A 6,579-nucleotide genomic window follows, 5' to 3' on the forward strand; every position below is an offset into this window, starting at 1 on the left:
CAATTAGCTGTACCTATTTAGTATGTATTACTCGGGAGAGAGTGCATATTTAGGTAGTTGTTGAACAACATCACTCCCGACTTATATGAGGAATCAATAACCAAGGGTTTAAAGGTGGGATAGGGATAACGAAACCTTGGATGCGATCTAAGTGAGCTGTAATTATAGCCAGCTAGCGTAACTCGGGAGAGTATGTTTAGTAAATTGTCGTAATTACTCGGGAGAGAATTACAACATGCAGAGCGCTCATGATCGGTAGAGAATACTTAGGCGAAATTATAGAAGACATAGCGGGAAGGATTCCGACAATTGGGGAAATCATAACTCTAGACCTCCTTAATCTTGTCTCTAACCCTTACTATCTGTAGTTACTAATTTATTATTTTAATTTGTTAGTTAATTAGTTAAAAGCAAGAATCTTAATATCTATAAGTTAGGAACTGTTCAAGCTTGTCTTCTTGGTGATAGTGAACAGTTGTAGCTAGGCCTTAGTTCTCTGTGGAATTCGACTCCGGATTTGTAAACCAGATTATATTTGCATCGATCGCTTAGTCCTTTTTATAAGGCATAGTTGGGCGTGATCAAATTTTGGCGTCGTTGCCGGGGATCTAACAGTGTAGTTGTAGGTGTACATATTGCTAGGTTTCAAGTTTGAACTTTTATGTTTTTGTATTTGATTTTTATTTTTGTTTTACTTATTAATTTGAGAAACATGGAATCATGGAATTATGAGAGTTTTGATATTGGTAATTCTACTTTTAATCCTCCTTATGCATATTGTGAAGGAAACCACCCATGGCAAAATTATCAAAATATTCCCGAGAGCGAGTTTTGTGCACCAACACAATCTTATGTGTGGAATGTGTGTGATATGTGTAGTGGTCAAGATGGTCACTTTCATGGTTGTGCTTATAGTTTTTATCTTCCTCCAACCCCTTACTTTGATGGTTCTTCTTTTTCTTGTGAAGTTAATAGGAACAAATAACCCAGGTATGAGGACCTGAAAGAGATCGAGGATATGCTAAAGTGCCTTACGGAACAATATGATGAGATACAACTGTAGGTACAAAGGCAAGGGGAAACTATTCACAACTTGGAGACTCAAGCGAATAAATTAATTGAACCTTGTAAAGCGCAACAAGTTGACATTGTGGATAGTAGCCAATATGAGCATGAATTAGCTGTAGAAATTGCCATTATACTGGAGGATTTAAAAAAATACAAGGATGAGCTAGAGGAGGAGGCTAGACTAGAACACCAACAATCAATCGCACTAGATTTTGAGGATGTCGATGTTGTAGAAGAGATACTAGAGTCAACCAAGGATATTGAGGATACACATTTAGTTGACTCTATTGTCATTAGTGTTGAGAATGTAGACAGTCCCAATGTTCATGTAATTGAGTGCATTGGTCCTCACTCCAAGCATTTTTCCACATTGTGTTTAGATGATGATATGGAAAGAGAGTTGTCCGAGCCATTTGAGGAATCAAGGAATGAGGAACAAAGTGCTTACATTCTGGAATTTTTCTTGCCAGAAAGTCGGGATTACATACCTCATCTAAAGGCCAAGAAGTGCAGAATACTACATTATTTTATTGGGTCAGTCAGATTCGTTCCACCACTCCAGGAGCATGATAATAGAGCAGAATCAAAACTTGGGCTCCGATTCATAAGTTCTAATTGGAGGCAAAAAGTGATTCACGTCGTGCTGCGACGTTAAATCAAGCACTTGTTGGGAGGAAACTCAGCTTTATTACTTTCTTTGTTTATTTTTTATTTTTTTTAATTGTATTATTTTTGTAGTGTCAATTTTTTATTTTCTAGGAGCATGGAAATCAAAGGTATTGGAAGGATACAACAGCAAACCAAATGGTTAGAACTAAGTGTGAGGTACCCGCACGAAGGACCAAGCTTGGGAGAAGTCTGAGTACCCTATGAGCTGCTAGTGCTTCGGCCTTTGGCCTACCAGGGAGTTTCTTTTACCCTCTTATTAGTATGGTGTGCATTGGGGACAATGCACAATTTTAAGTGTGGGGTGAGGAGATTATCTGAGTGACTTTCTATGCTATTTTAGTTGTGTTAGTTTAATTGAATTTTTAATTTTTACTTTTTAGAAAAACAAAAAAAAAAGATTGGACTTTTCCCGGCGATGGATATCCTAGACAATTTTCTTGAGGGATTTAAGTTAAAAAAAATAAAAAGATTTTCGTTTGTTAGGTAGTATAGCAATTACCCTTGGTTTTTCTTTAAACCACGGTTCTTTTCCAAGGGTTTTATTTGAACCGGGTGTAGTTAGTTTTTTTTGGGAGTAGGAGCCATTGTGTTGTGCTTTGAATTGAAGCAATATCTCTTGACTTGGTTATGCCTTGAGAATAGTGAGTACTTTGGTTGTGACGCTTAGGCTCAGTTTTTTACTCTTGTAGAAGTACCTTAAATTGTATTATCTTAACTTTGCTTAACTGCTTTGACTAGAGTGTCTATGAATCCAATCCTGAGTGAGTTATGTACCATATGTGTGTAAGGTTTTGCGTTATTAAATGCATTGCATTTGATGCCTAGAACTTGCCCTGTGTGTTTGTAAAGCGAAATAGTAGTGTTGTTCAGTCTTGGAAGTGATATAAACGTTTCTTTGTTGAGCCAGATATGTATATTTTACCTACCTAATTGTTATGTATCGTAGTTAATACCTTTGAGCCTGTAATCTTGTTTCTTAGACAACCACATTACAAGCATTACCCATTTGTTTGAATTAACCATCTATTTGAACCTTCTAACCTCTTATGAGCACTTGAATTCTGATGATTTATGTAAAAGTTAAAGTGTGGGGTGGTTGGTTTGGCTTTGAGTGGAACTAATGAAATCAGAAGAAAGGTGCACTGTTTTGAACAAGTAAGATCCACTTGAATTGAAAAAAAAATATAGTTGTGTGACGGCACTTGATTCATGAAGGAAAGGTAATGTCAGTGACCTCTATGTTAGAGTAAGTGGGTGAGTTGTAAATAATGCGTGGTACTTGTGAGTCAAATCTTGAGGTGAAGATGTTACGTTTTTGTGCTTAGTCTATTTTAAATACTTTTGGTGTGATGAGTTAGGAGAATTGTTTTAAAAGCTCGTGTCTATAAAAAATGTAGTTTGATTGCTCGAGGACGAGCAATGATTTAAGTGTGGGGTGTTGATTATAAGCTATAATTACGTATTTCAGTCGCTTATTACACTCTAATTTACTGCACTTTAATTGAGTTTGAGCTTTAATCGCTAGTGTCTTGCGCTAACTGTGTGTTTTATACCTTGTAGGAGTGATTCCGAGCTATATAGATGTTATGGAATGAATTCAAGTGATTTGGAGCTTTGAAGTCTGAGTAAAAGTCCAAGTAATTAAGTCGGGATCATGTCAGGGGTCAACTTTGATAGTTAAGAACAAACGAAGACTCGAGTAGGTATATTGCGCACTATCTAGTAAAATGCACATAACCTTTTTCTCAGAACTCCATTTGGGATACACAATATATGGTTGGGAATCTAACTCAAAGACCTACAACATTCATGTTTTACATTTTTCCAAATTCCAAAAGGAACAGGGTGAAAAGTGCGTGTCAATAGTGCGGCCGCGCTCACGCCGCGCTCATCAGGCAGAATACTAGGCAATATGCGTGGCCACTAGCGCGGTCACGAGTGTGGCCGCGCTAGTCAAACCCGGGAAAAGTGTCCTTTTTCACATTGGAGAAGGTATATTTATTTGGGCCCAACCCTACTTGGTATATATACATGGGAAAACGGTATGTTGAGGGAGGAGACCAATTTTTGACACAGATTCGACCTAAGGAGGCAGAAACTCAATAGGAGCAAGGCGGAGAATTCTTCTACGAGTTTTTCCTTCCTCTTCCTATTTTTCATTATTGGTTATGACTTTTAGTATTGTAGTTTTACATACTATTATGAATAGCTAATTTGTTATCTAGAGTTTTGATAGAACCTTTTGTAGGATAAATTCTTGTTATGTTTTTATATAATTGAGGTGTAGTTTTTCTCTATTTGTTCAACTACGTTTATATTATGGTTGGTTGAAGAGCTCTCAATTAGCTGTACCTATTTAGTATGTATTACTCGGGTGAGAGTGCATATTTAGGTAGTTGTTGAACAACATCACTCCCGACGTATGTGAGGAATCAATAACCAAGCGTTTAAAGGTGGGATTAGGGATAACGAAACCTTAGGTGCGATCTAAGTGAGTTGTAACTGAAGCCAGCTAGCGTAACTCGGGAGAGTATGTCTAGTAAATTTTAGTAATTACTCGGGAGAGAATTACAACACGCAGAGCGCTCATGATCGGTAGAGAATACTTAGGCAAAATTATAGAAGACATAGCGGGAAGGATTCCGACAATTGGGAAAATCATAACTCTAGACCTCCTTAATCTTGTCTCTAACCCTTAGTATTTGTAGTTATTAATTTATTATTTTAATTTGTTAGTTAATTAGTTAAAAACAAGAATCTTAATATCTATAAGTTAGGAATTGTTCAAGCTTATCTTCTTGGTGATAGTGAACAGCTGTAGCTAAGCCTTAGTTCTCTGTGAAATTCGAATCCGGACTTGTAAATCAGATTATATTTGCAACGACCACTTAGTCCTTTTTATAAGACATAGTTGGGCGTGATCAGTAGCAGATGCTACCACCTCAAAGGAAGCTTGGGGGATTTTACGAAATTCTCTTTAAGGAGTTGACAAGGTGAAGAAGGTAAAACTTCAAACTCTAAGGGCTGATTTTGAAGCTTTAAAAATGAAAGAATCCGAATGTATCTCGAATTATAGTGGCAGATAATATGTAAAATGTTTGTTTTTCATTGAAATATGCGTATGTTTAACTGACCTTTCATTTGTAATTATTATCTCTCTTCTCCTGTTACGGCCTTCTCCAATAATGGTTTCACTGTAACTAAAATGGCAACTACATCTGGAAAGTAGGTCATTAGAGAAGTAGTTATAAGTATATAGAATTTATGCACGAAAATGATTTGTTTATTCCTATAAATAGTTACCAAAGATAGTGTCGTCGGTTAACTTTTCCGCCTCTTCCAAGAACAAAAAACCATTTAAGAATTATTGGGTGGAAATGTCTGTTTCAGATTCCTTGATGATAGTGTTGTCAGTAAAAGCTATTTCAACTTCTTTGTGAACCGAGGAGTAGTTTGGATTGACACGATCTAGGCGACCATTGATAATGAAGTAACTCCTGTGTGGTTCAAAGAAGTCTTTCCATTTCTCTACATGCTTATTAAAAAGTGTTGCTTGGATCTTTGTCCCCTATTAAAGATGCAACCAATATTTTATGCGATTATAGACAATATAAGTTAGTAAAGTATACGTTATAAATGTAAAAAGTATTACCTCTTCAACAACTAATATAAGAGTTTTGAAAACACCTTCGTGCCTTGGTTTTTGTATGGAATTACTTTACTCCTTCGAACAACAAAGACTTTTATAACCCAATCGGCTGAGTATTTGGTACCTTGCTAATAGGTAAGCATTGTTTCGATAATTCTACTTCAGACGCCATTTGAATTGAGCCTGTGATGGTTAGATGGATAGATGGACGAAGGAAAAATAATATAATGGTAATGATCTTGATGTTTCTATTATAATTTATTGTATCATTTCCAATAGACAATAGATTATAGCATTTGTAATCGCAGACAAATAGTGTTGGCAGTAGCGTTTGTTAATGTAGTGTAAAGATTGAAATAACTTTAATAACTACAAATTGAAGTAATAAATATTTTTTAAAAGTAAAGAAGTAGAGTATTACCACTAATTGTTTGAGCGAACAGTCTTGGGAACCTGTTAGAAGAGTAGTAAAGTAATTAATTTTGTAGCGAGTAATTAATTTTATGTTTAGAAAAATATATACTCAAAGTAGAATAGCGTGAGTCTACAATATATGTTCCTAAATCTTGCTCTTAGCAAAATATTAATAGCACGAGCATTCAGGAAATGTTTGATTGAAATTGAATTATAACATAAAGTGTGAGAAATCCATGAGTGTACAGGAAGTCCATTAGCTTCCCCAGTTTATTATTTGGCTAATGCACAAGCTATACGCATGAAGGAACCTTTTTTTTTTATCTGCTTCAGTGCACGTAATCTCAACTATAAATTTTTTGTTTTGAGAAAAAGCAATTGTTTTGTCTTGTTTATATGATATAATTCGAAGGCGCGGTGACTTTCTTTTTTAAATATCAGAAGCGTAGTTTAATGGTTTTGTAATAATTTCCAGTATAAATAACATAACTCAAATCGATGATGTAGTAAACATAATTTTGCTGTTAATTTCATTATAAGGGAAATAACTGCAAGCAATTGGATGATGAAGCAAATAAATCAACGATTAAAAATTACTATATTACATGGGTGCGAATACATTATCCATAGCAGAAAGAGAAAGACTATTACATCATATATAAGGGCAAACATATAGTAAGATAAAACTCAAGGGGAAACTATAAGTTAGTATCTACAAGATATATGTATTCTACATATATTGCAACCAACATTACAGGGACAACTGAGAGAAATACCAA

This window comes from Nicotiana tabacum, chromosome 3 (genome assembly GCF_000715075.1).
Source record: "Nicotiana tabacum cultivar K326 chromosome 3, ASM71507v2, whole genome shotgun sequence".
NCBI classification, from domain to species: Eukaryota; Viridiplantae; Streptophyta; class Magnoliopsida; order Solanales; family Solanaceae; genus Nicotiana; species Nicotiana tabacum.